The following is a 12,846-nucleotide window of genomic DNA, read 5'->3' on the forward strand; positions in this document are numbered from 1 at the left end:
AGGATACCAGGCCAGCCAACATTCATATACAGTGGTGTTAGGTGAGTTTTCCTCGGAAGAGGAGAACAAAGTCTATTCACCCTCAGTATGGGGAGATGATGGACTGAAGAGACAATTCTCTTTTCACTTAGTGAGCTGATTATTTTAGCTGAGTGAGCAGATCATTAATGGTTTGACAGGGTTATTTACAAGGTCATGGGTGAGGGTTTACTTACTAGAGGAATGAGTGACTCAAAGGCAGCTTTTTTTTTTTATTTAGTGAAACCCATTTCTCCTACAGTGAGACAAATCACAAACACGACCCACTCCATTCTTGAAAATGCCAGCCAATGGGCTGTACCAGTTCTGCCTTATTTTCGGATGCTGTTGTTTCTAATTTGACCTCCCTCCATTATGACTAAGAGATGCCCATGTCATATCTGTTCATTAAATGTTTTTATATCTGCCAGGATTCTGGAAAAAAAATCAGCTGAGGCAAGTTAACTAATATGCCAGTAGACACCCAGCCACTAAATGGCAAAGCCAGGATTCATAGCCAGCTGCAGCTCCACAACCCAATGTCCCAACGCCAGCATTCTATGTACCATGACTCTGCCATAGCACCCCATGGTTTTCTATGCAGAGGGGACCTCCAGTTGCCCACGCACAGGCAATGAATGTGTATGATGGAAATGCAAAGTTGACCCCCTTTGGACTTCAGCAATGTGTGATGAGGAAGCAATATCAGGAAAAGGCGAATCCTTTGTACGCCTCAATGGTCTTAGGTACATCTTCTGCTATGGTAGAGGATGCAGGGCTGTGTTTGTTTGTTGTTTGTTTGTTTAGATTTGGTTTGGCTTGATATTTTGTTTTATTCTCTGAACTGGATTTCTGCTTCCTAGAAAACAACCGTAAATAAGCATGCTCTCCAATTCCAGGCTTTACTTATAATATTGAACAGCTGGTGACTGTCATGAATATGGGACAAAGGACCAACCTAAACACTGCCCACATAAAGGGAAAATCGGAACTGATAAAAGGACAAATAACCAATGATAGGCTTCTGGAAAATAATATCCAGCAAGCAATAAACCACCAGAGGCATGCCAGCAGCCTTGCCCTGCAGCGGCCACCGGCTGGGCATGGGAACAGTGGAACTTGGCTGAGCACATGCCCTGCCTTTTGCCTCACCAAGGCTCTGAGCTCAATGTGTGGCCTGTAGCAGCTGCCAGCCTATGTGGGGTGTGGATGCCACAGTCATAATCCAGGACTGCTGTGCCATTGCTAGGGAGAAGGATGTATTATTAGCACATATGCGTTGTACATACTACGGGGTTCAGTAAATTCACATCCTAAGGAGCTCTCCAGTTGAGTCTGACCAGTGCCAGAAGTTGAGGGCCACTTCACCTGAACTTGAAAAACATTCAAAATTGGGCAAATCTATCTTTCTGACTAAGGGAAATTAGGAACCTTATGCCAGTAAAAAGAAGTAAGTGTGACTAGAAGGTGAGAAAACTATTAATTTCCGAACCAAACGCGAATTCTATCCCAGCTCAGCCCTGTAATAGGCCTTGACTGAGTCATTTAACATTTCCAAGAATCAATTTCATAATCCGTAAAATAAGAGTCATCAAACCTGGCACATTGCTCAATGTAGAAAATCTTGAATAAAAAATAACTTTGTGATAATGCCTTATGTCAATTAGCAATAGGCTAGGACACTCATCAGCCATTGAGGACCTTTCCCTTGCACAGGCAAATGATGGGGAGCATGAACATGGGAAGGAATAACTCCCCATCAAGGGTAGCTTCATTGGCTGTGTGTGTCTCAGTGACAGTGACAGTGGCAAGGTGATCTGAACCCCATCATAGGCACAGTTGGGGAGCAACAGAAACAGAGCCCAGAGCCAGATCTTCAGGGACAAAGCATCACCAAGGAAGAGAGCCTTGTTCCCCTAATCAATCATTGTTTTGAGAGACTTCAAGTGCTAGACTCATGTGCGCCATGCGAAACTAATCAAGCCTTCTAAGCGTATGCCTCTTTTCAACACAGAGTCTCTGAAAGATGAGCCAAAGGATGGCCAAGTCTCCTTGGAGAAAGGATGGGGGAGGAGAATAAGTCAAGCACCGGGGGCCGAGTAGATACCAGGCCCAGTGATGAGCAGAGATGGATATGTGTGATGTGTGGCTTACGGTGAGCTTTCACAGTGTGTGTGTGTGTGTGTGTGTGTGTGTGTGTGTGTGTGTGTGTTGCTGTGATTACCATGCAGATTCTGATTCAGAAGAGCTTGACACTCAGCAGCACCTCTGCAAGCTCCTGGGAGATGTCAACACTGCACTTCAACAGCCCCTTAGGACAATATAATAATAACATTTAACGTGAGGCTGGAAGCCTGGCCCTAGGCCTAATGGAGATATGACACCGAGGCTGAGAAAGTTAGTAACCTTGTCTAAACTTGTTTCCTGATCTGGACCATGCAAAAGCTGTGCACCTCCCATGTAGAAATCTTAAGAATTCTACACGGAATATGGACTAGTCCTTAGCAGGGTGACTGCCACCTGCTAAGCCCCTAACGGAAGCAGTTGCAACAAATGCCATGCACAACAGAGTGACAGAAAGGCAGGGAGAGCCGCCTTGGGCTCTTTAGCAGGACCCCAAAAGAACCCAATAGTGATGATTCTGGTTGCCAAGATACACTGATACCTCCCAGGACTTTCTTTGATTTCTCTGATTTTGGGGGGGATGAGGGGGCTGGAAGCTTGAGTATCCCCAGAGGTTCTTTTAGCCTTGATCATGCTCTCTCCTCTCCCTTCTCTCACATTCACAGCACCGGTTCTCATTTCCGAGGAGATAAGGCCCCCATCTCTCCCCATCTCTCCTCCCCTGGCCTGGTGCTGAACTCTTGTTTCCCCTTTGCTGCTTGAAACCCCACTGTGAGCTCTATTCAACCTACTCACTGGCCTACTCAGCCTATTCACAAAACCAACACACCCATCTTCCCAGTTCACACTCCCTACTGGAGGCAGCTTCTGGGACTGGCAGGCAGGCAGGCTCAGGTGACCTTGAGGTGCCCTAGGGTTGGACACTTGTCCCTGCTGCAATACTTGCGGCTCGATGATGTAGTTGATTGTGTCTTTAGCCATTTCCACTTGTCCCCTTACCTGGAGAAGGGTCCCTTTTGAGTTTTGGGTCTAATGTCTTCATCGTCTTTGACTTGCTTTTTGAAATGTGATGGACTAGATTCTAGCCTGACAGTTGCTTACTACTATCCAGTTCTTGTGGGAGCAATGTGTGTTACAAATAAGGACCCAGCAAGACAACAGATTTCACTGGACCGGTGCTCCATCTCCCCGACAGAAGAGCACAGGCAGAGCACAGTGGGGCAGGAAAGTCAGGTATGAAGTCCAAGTAGAAGCTCTTGACCCCCCCCCCCCAGTCAGACTCCAGACCTTGGGGGTCTTATCACTTCTGGCTAGTTCACGAGAGAAAGAAACCCAAACTCTATTAATAATCCTTGAGAAAAGGGAGAAAGGATAAGAGAATGGCAGAGAAGAAGAGGGGAGGGAGTGAGGAGGAGAAGATGTAGGGATACTTTCCTACTAATTTCTTTCTGTATTTCTCAATATTTCACGATATTTATTAGCTCAGCCTCTCTCAACAAGGAAGACTCCTAGGCTGGGAAGACAGTTCATTTGGTAAAGGTCTTGCCATGAAAGCATGCAGATCTGCATTTGATTTTCTAGAACCCATGTAAAAAGCCAGACATGGTGATGTGAGCTTGTAATCTCAGCTCGGGGAAGGCAGAGACAGGTGAACCCCTGGGACTCACTGGCCAGCCAGCATAGCCAAGAAAAATGAGTTCCAGGTCACTGAGAAATCTACAACAAGGTAGATGGCATAGTGAACAAGACTGACCTCTGGCTTCTATGCATGTGAAACACACAGCATACACATACACACATGTGCACACATAAGCACACACACACACACACCAAAAAAATACATTTTTAAAAAATCCTTTATTCTAGGAAAGAAAAAACTAGCTAGATGATAAATTTTCTTTTTATTAGAAAATGGAAATTGATAAACACTTTCAATTTAATAAATGAAATAAATGTTGTCCCTTGGTATAAGGACATGTTTTAAGTTATGGCACAAATACTGGAATTATCCAGTAAAATGAAAGATAAATTGTAAAATATATTAAATTTAAAGTAGTTAAAATGGCATATACTGTCCTCTTGGTTCCTAGTTGTTTTGTGACCTGCTTGTACACCTGCCCACTACCCTCAGCCCATGGCTTTGGGGTGGGGGAAATAAGAAGTGAAGCTTTCTAAGAGGTAATGGGCTTGACATTCAAGTTTAACCTTTTAAATTCACAAGAAAAACAGTAGTCTAGATGACCCTAGCTTTTCCTGTGCGGGAGCCAGGCACTTGAGAAAATGAGAGTCTTGCTGAGCTCCAGGGAGCAGACAGCACACAGCTAAACTGCAGTGGATGGATCTGCTGCTGGAGGAGGGCTCAGGGCACAGTGCGGAGAGAAAGGGAGCCATAGACGGTTGAGAGTCCTCCGAGGACCCAGCGTACTCTAGTCACAGTCCCTGTCCACAGTCCCTGTCCATTGCCTTGCAGGATGCCAAGGGCGAAGAACCTTCTCCCTCCAGAGCAGCCCAGATTCCACTGAAGGAAGCCAGTTCCACATGCACACACACACATACACTGCAACATGGGAATTCTAGAACAGTGTCACTACTGAGTCAGGGCACATTGTAGCTGAATGTGAAATGTCCCCCAGCTGGTGGTGCTCTTTTGTGGGAGGTCGTGGAATCCTTGGGGGAACGATCACTGTGGTGCGTGTTGAGGTTGTAATAGCTTATCTAATCTGTCCTTTCAGACTATGAGGGAACCGTGACTTCTGCCCCAAGCCTTCCCCACCACGATAGATAGACTGTATCCCTTCTAAACCGTAAGCCAGAATGAATGAACACTTCCGCCCTTAAGTGGCTTCCTGTCAGGTATTTGTTCATAACAACAAGAAAGGTGACAAAAGAGGGCACAAATGCTTTAAAGAATGTAAATCAGTGTTTAAAGTGGTCAAGCAGGGTCACATGAGGTGACCCAAGAGATCAAGTCATAAACCACACCAGCCATCGATACTTGGCAACCAAGGCAGTGAGAACTGAGGATTTTGACCCAAAACACTTTTGGCCACTGCTGCTCGCCAGGGCCCAGCCAGGACCAAAACCAGCGTAAGAACCAAATGGAACTCTCCTTCCTGGCTTTTGTTGCCATGACCCCACAGATGCCACAAGCTTCTTTCTGCACAGAGCTATTCCACTTAGGTGGAAGAGGGAAGAATACGTGAGAAAGAACGTGGTCCTGAGACGAAGTACGAATTCTGTAATGACTGAATTTTAATTGCCTAAGTAAATACTGAAGCGACTAGAAATTAAACCAGTGTTTTACTAAACTACCTTCAAGTGGGACTAGTGATGGCTATAAAAATAAACAAACAAAGCCGTATCACAGATCTCTACATCTGAGTTAGAACCAAACTGCAACCCCACTAGCTACTTTTGGAGCAACAGTAAAGACAAGACAGATGAAACCTCTACCCCATGGAGGTGGGAGTCTAGCAGGAAGCCAGTGATATCAATATGACAGAGACATACTCGGCTCTACACAGAAGAAACACTCTGAAATCAGAAGCGTGACTGTTTCTTGTGGTATGGTGACATCGAGTAAGCTGGTCACACCGGCTTTGCAATATGCTTTACTTCCCACTTCCCAGAATTCAGAGAGTCAGGAAAATGACATCCAGCCTTGGCCACCCAGGCCAGGCTGCAGTTAACAGCCTGGGGAGTAGAGAGCTGTGGAACTAGCCATAGGATTAAGGAACTTGCCAAGGCCTGTAGCTGATGGGTCCTGCCATGACGTACTGAATAAGAATCTCTGAGTGTGTGTTCTGACAAGTGTCCAGGCAGTTTGGATCCACAAGCAGGCCTGAGGAGCAGAGAGAAGCTTGAAGTTATGCACAGTGTGTAAGCCCAGGGTGGTGATATTTTATTTGTGCTGAAATGTGATTTTTATTTTTATGTTAATAAATAAAGTTTGCCTGGAGATCAGAGGTCATAGCGAGCCATAAAACAGAAGTCAGGTGGTGGTAGCACATGCCCTTAATCAGACCACACGGCAGGCAGAGTCTCTGTGTGTTCAAGGACACAGCCAAGCATGGTGACACACGCCTTTAATCCCAGTACCAACCATAGAGACCTGGAGGTCTGTATAGACAGGCAGTGATGAGGAAGTGATGTGGCTGGGCTTAGAGCCAAGGAGAAGGCAGAACAGGAAGGCAATAAAAGTGCAGGTTAGACAGGAAGAAGCTCTCTCAGAGGAAGCTATGGCATGGTGGTAAGCTAAGGTTAGTCAGTGGCTCCTCGCTATTGCTCTGATCTCTTCGGCTATTACCCCTGTATTTGGCCCTGTGTTTCTTATTTAATAAGACTGTTTAGAAATTTGTCTACAGCTCAGTATCTGAAGAAGATGGGTAGAGTTGAGTTCTTGCTGACAAAGTAGTCTCACACAAGTACCCATTCTCTAGAGTGAGTCAGAAAGGGCAACAGGAAAGCATAAAAAAAGCATCATTATGATCTCTGCTTTTGTAACAGAGCCCATTCCAGGGGAAACATCCAATCTTTGCTTTCTCTGCTCATGGCAAAACCTCCTACTAGTCTAGGAAGATTAAAATAATGCTGACTCAGAATTCTGGGCATATTTCCTTGGGAAAGCAAGCTCTAGCAACTCTGACAGCTAAAACCAGAACTACACTGTGTGTCACAAGAACCCCACTGCTCAGATCTGACAGCTTCTCCCTGCTTCCTGCAGTACACAAGCAGCCCCATGTCGGGGTGCAGGGGAAGCTCCCTGGTCCTCAAGAGCACTCTGCTGATAGAGCATAGGTACCTGGGATCTCACCAAAGACTAATGGGTAGAAACTACAGAATCAGGTTTCATGTCCAAACAAGGAAGACTTTTGCAGTTTTGAGAAATGCTCACACATGGTGTGACTTTTCCAAGCAGTTAAAGAGTAAAGGCCCTGATGCCAGATGTTTGATCATGAACCACTGACATTGGATGGTCTATTTTAGAAACCCTCTCCCACCCAACTCTTCTACTTGCAGTACCCTTCAAATCATCCTGAAATCCCCCCTAGACTTGAGTCAATACTTGTTCATCGGGAGCCACACCAGCACTGTGCTAGCCACTTGGAATGAAGGAATCAGTTGGGAGGAAGCTACTCTGATGGGAAGTGTGTAACAGGCTAAGCCTCTATGGAACCTGAAAGAAGTACTACACTGGAACCACGTAATTCCTGTGGACCTGCTGGCCTCACCCAACCTTAATGAGTGGCCTCTGGGAAAACATGGTCAGCAGTTCCCTCCAGATAGGACTGGCCTTTGAGTACCAGGGTGAGAGCACATAGCTGAGAAAAGCTAGCCTGTTCACTGTCTTGATCTCCAGATAAAATATTGATTAGGGAATTTAAAATTTTGAAATGATTTAGGAACCCTGAGATGGGGACGTAATGCACTGTGCCCAGCTGCGTTTTGAGTCATCTATCTCCTGTCAGCAAGCAGAAAGAAACTGACAGAATCAATACAAACGTGTCTGAAGACAGGTTGAACTCATTTCCTTCTCCCTGAGGCTACGGGTGCAATGGGTGAGCCCTGGGAGCTAACTACTGAGGCCAAGGCTGCACCCCCATCTGCCTGGCACTGGAACAGACTGTTGAGGACATGGCTGCCCTTCCTACCTCACTGGCTGATTCAGGTCTCTCTACCATGCTAATAATAGACTAACCCTCTAAAACTGTAAGCAAGCCCCCTGTCTTAGTTAGGTTTTATTGCTGTGAAGAGACGCCATGACCACAGCAATTCTTATAAAGGAAAACATTTAACTGGGGCTGACTTACAGTTCAGAGGTTCAGTCTGTTATTATCACGGCAGGAAGCATAGTGGCATGCAGGCAGGCATGGTGATGGAGAGGTAGCTGGGAGTTCTATATCTGGATCCACAGGTGGCAGAAAGCGAGGGAGCCACTGAGCCTGGCTTGAGCTTCTGAAACCTTAAAGCCCACCCCCAGTGGCCCACTTCCTCCAGTAAGGCCACACCCACTCCAACAAGGCCACGCAGCCTAATCCTTTCAAATAATGCCATTCTGTATGAGCCTATGGCTATTTTCATTCAAACCACCACACCCCAACTAAATGTTCTGTTTTTTTTTTTTTTTTTTTAATAAGAGTTGCCTTGGTCATGGTGTCTCTTCACAGTAATAGAACAGTAACTAAGACTCTGTGTGTGTGTGTGTGTGTGTGTGTGTGTGTGTGTGTGTGTGTGTCCAAAATGAAAATAGATAACAAAATTAAAGCATAAAGTGCAATGCAGAAAACTGAAAAGTCCTCCACACAGGGCACTGAGGGAAACAAGGCTACGAAGCTGGAGTAACAAGTGGCACGTCTCAGGTAACGAAGCTCCTGAGTGACGGAATCAAGTATTTGAACTCGAGTCTGCCGGATGCTAACATGGAAGTGTTGTCTTCTGAGTGGCGCTGTGTCACAGAAGAAAGGAGAGGTGTGCTTGTTTGCCATGCTCTTCTTATACTGTTTGCCTAGTTCCCACCAGCATCCTGGGAGCAAGGCTTGCATCACTCACTGAGGTTACTAAACATGTCATTCCCAGGGAATGGCTTTACTCTCTCCTGCCTGGAGTACAGTTCTACGTACCTGAAGCAGTTATCAACCATGCTGAGAGGTCTGAATGGGAATTTAATTTTTCTAGTTAAACAATGATGTAAAATGGCGGGCAACATGGAACTGTTTAACCTGCCTGCTTAGGGTAGGTGGCTAACCCCAGGGCGTGGTAACATCTCTAAACGTAGCACCGGCAGGAATGATCTATAAAAGGCCTATGGTCCTGTCCAGAATGTCGAGAAGTCCACACTAAGGTCCTTCTATCTCTTCTTGAATACACCTAACAATGATTTTTCCCTCAAGAGCATGTCAACTCTCACAATACAAGACATGGAAGTACTCTCTGTTATCTTAATGTAAATCTCAAACCTCAGTGTGGACTTCACTTAATCATGGTCTATATTTTATCCAACCCTTACCTGTAGCCTGACTTTTTTTTCTCTATGATGTGTTAATTCATTCAGAAAGTTGTGTTGAGACTCTGCTACTTGTCAGGTGCTGTTGTCTGTCTGGAGAGAGAATTCAGACAGAATTTGATCTTATCTAGCAGAAAGACCAGAACGAAAGCCAAAGAGAGCAAAACAGAGGTCAAAGTGGTGTGAGGCCTGAAAGACCCCCGGAGGAGATCTTCCCTCAGGAGAGACCCCAAGTCCAAGGAACACACCGAAACCACGGATCAGATGCAAACAGCAAGAGGGTTTATTCAGATACACAGGTACCTGGGGCGACCAAGTCTCTCGGAGGACTTGCGCACCCTCCTTGGGTAAAGGGGACTTTTTATAGGATCCCAGGGGCAGAGACACGGTTACAGAAGCGAGAAGCATAGTTACAGGGTTCCCGTTGGTTGATTCAAAGAAGGCCAGGGTGAACTTGGGGACATATTTTTAATTTTCGGAAATTTGATGTGTGTGGCTGACTTGGCCTTGGGGGTGCTTTCCCAGCCCAACTGTTTATTCCCCAAGGCCAAGTGGCCAACCAGAGATATCTTATTTTGACTCAATGGTTACTTTCCCAGGGCGGGTGTTTCCTTGGTCCCAGGCTTTTGCAGCTGGCTGATTACGGTTTATGCCAAGTGGTTTATCTAAACGTACATTTTGCAGTTAGGCCAAGGACGCCCTGTTTTTCTGGTACTTGCCTCGCAGAATGGTGTTTCTTATGCTAAGTAAAAGCCTGCTATAAGCGGGGTCTTTCAAGGCCAAGGTGGAGGAAGATAACAAAGGAGTCCAAGTGTAACTTTGGAAATACTTCGTTCTTCCCAGAGGACCCACGTGACTGAACAGTGAAAAGCATCCCAGGAATGAAAAACAGGAAAACTGACTGGGGAACTGAATGTCGTTGGGCCGAGCTATAGCACAGGGAACAGGTGCTGATAAAGGGTGGAGCTGAGTGGCCAAGTGTGGCTGATGAAATTGGCAGCCAGCAACTAGATGTGGAGAGCTTAGTAGGTCTTGACCCTTAATCTCTTAATTCTCTAGGATGATGTGCATTCACTGCCACTTACTGAGAAACTTTTGGGGAAAATATTGTGTGTGTGTGTGTGTGTGTGTGTGTGTGTGTGTGTGTGTGTGTTATACTCAAGTCCATCCCTACAAAAAAAATACTATCAGGCAATTAATTTTTTGTTTTGTTTTGTTTTTCGAGACAGGGATTTTCTGTGTAGTTTTGGTGCTTGTCCTGGAACTCACTCTGTAGACCAGGCTGGCCTCGAACTCACAGAGACCCGCCTGGCTCCACCTCCGGAGTGCTGGGATTGAAGACATGCACCACCACCGCCCAGCCAGGCAATTAAATTTTAACTCAAAAAGGTAAAGAACGGAGGATAATGTTTATAGAATGGTAAAAGGATTTAGTTCATACTTTAGAAAGACTCCTCAAGTGGAGAACATATTATCAGGGTACAACTATAGAGAAAGAGAGGCCAACTAGGACACTATTGGAGTAGTCCAGGTGCAAGGCATTGATGATCTAAATGACAGAAGAAAGAGATTGGGGGAGGGGTTACCAGTATAGTCTGCATTCCCAGGCCATTTCCTCAAATGCTTTTGTCCAGAGTTCAATGGCAAAGCATCATCTACACTTGCCCTCCCAGCTCAGAAACATGACAGGTGGGGGATGCACAGGGAAGACTCTCTGAGAGGAAAAGGAAAACACATCTTAGTCAGACATCTTGGTCCCTTATGAGCCGTCAGGGACAAGAGCAATGCTCCAGTGTGGCTATTCGCTTCTGTTTAGTAGGCCTGTGTCTTTCATTTTCCTTAATCCATGGCAGAAAACAGAATAACTCTGATGCTAAGAAATGAGCCAGACTGCCTTAGCGGGTTATAAGCATGCTTTCACATTTATAAAATCAAGGAAGATCCTCTTTCCTCCTCAGATATCACAAAGTAAAATGAAGTGTGTAAGGAAAGCTTTCTTAGTCAATTTTGCAAATAGTCTGTGAGATCATGCTAATTCTCAAATGTTTGCACTCTTCTTCTGTAAGAGAAATAGGCAGCAGAGACCATGGCTGGGGCCTTTGCAGAAGCCCCGTGAGAGGAGCATATTCCCTACTTCACTGATGCTGTTGGCCTGCATGTGACTTGGTTTGCCCAATTGTATGTGAACCAAAGCAACCCCTGCCACGTTCTCTGTGTGTAACAGTTATTGTATGTTTCAACCACATCTCATAAAAACAGTGACCACAAGCATCATCTGTTTCTTCCACCTGTATTTATTTGGGGGGAGGGGTAAATCTGTACAGAAACCAGAGGTTGGCATCAGGTGTCCTCCTCAGGTGATCTCAACCTTAGTTATTGAAACATTGTATTTCACTGAACATGGAGCCTGACTGGATCTGCTGGATTGGCTGCCATCGAGCTTCAGATATTTACTGTCTCCGCCTCCCCAGAAGCACACATGCAAGCTTCTATACCTGATGTTTTACATGAGCACTAGGGATTCAAACTCAGGTCTTCATGCTTGCACAACAAATGCTTTCCTGACTGAGCCTTCTCTCCGGTCCACACCTTGGTTTAAGGGGGAAAAAAAGGACATTTGGAGTAAGAATAGGAACATTTTAACCTATGGCCATTCTGAAATGTAATCAAGACTTTTTTTTTTTTTTTACAAACTTTTGAGATTTTTACTGTAACGTATTCTTCAGGAAACTAACATAGTTGAGAAGCTGACCGCCCAAATCTCCGAGATGTAGGCATATGGAGCGTTAGTGTTTAAGACTTCACCAGCCAGAATGGAAGTTGCAAACAAATGACTCGAGGAACAGAACATCCATTTTTCCACAGTCACAGACCATTTAGAGTAATGAAACAGTTTCCTAGCTCATGCGCATGCTGCAATACCTCTCAGCTCTCTCAAGTTAAGGCCTTCAAATATTATCTTTATGTTAGGGAAGAGAGATTGGTAGGTCTTCCAAGTTCCCCTGATTGAAATTATTCAGTTGGAGTCTGATACTGAATGAACCTAGGAAATATGATCGAGCTAGCTGATGTCATGCTTTAGATTTTTTTCATTTGCATTGACCATTTCTATTTGTAAAACACCAAGGCAATCGACCATCCACCACTGATGTTTCTAGAGAAACCTTAAAGCAGATCATGCTTCTTGCCTGAGGAAAGCTCTCTTCTAATTTTGGCTCATCCAAGACAGGCAATGAGAAAAACATCTGTACTATCCAAAAGACACTACTAGAAAGGCTTTTTATGGTTTATTGGCACTTCCTATTTGGAGATGGGCAAATTAACCGTGAACTGTGACCTAGTACTTGGCATACAATAGGTACTCAATAAACGCCTGTTGAGTAAACTAACAAACTGAAATCTGAACGAATGAAAGCTCACCTACAAGGCAGGTAACAGGACCATCCCTAATTAGACCCTGAATTCCATATCAAATGTATTTTGTGCTAGATGAAGTGTGTGTGTGTGTGTGTGTGTGTGTGTGCATGTGTGAGGTGGGTGTGTGTGTGCGTGTGTGTGTTTGTGTGTGTGTGTGTGTGTGTGTTTGTGTGTGTGTGGTGTGTGTGTGTGTGTATGTGTGGTGTGTGTGTGTGTGTGGTGTGTGTATGTGGGGTGTGTGTGTGTGTGTGTGTGTGTGTGTGTGTGTGTGCTTCCAGTGTTCT

Source organism: Peromyscus eremicus, chromosome 15 (genome assembly GCF_949786415.1).
Source record: "Peromyscus eremicus chromosome 15, PerEre_H2_v1, whole genome shotgun sequence".
In the NCBI taxonomy this organism is placed as follows: domain Eukaryota; kingdom Metazoa; phylum Chordata; class Mammalia; order Rodentia; family Cricetidae; genus Peromyscus; species Peromyscus eremicus.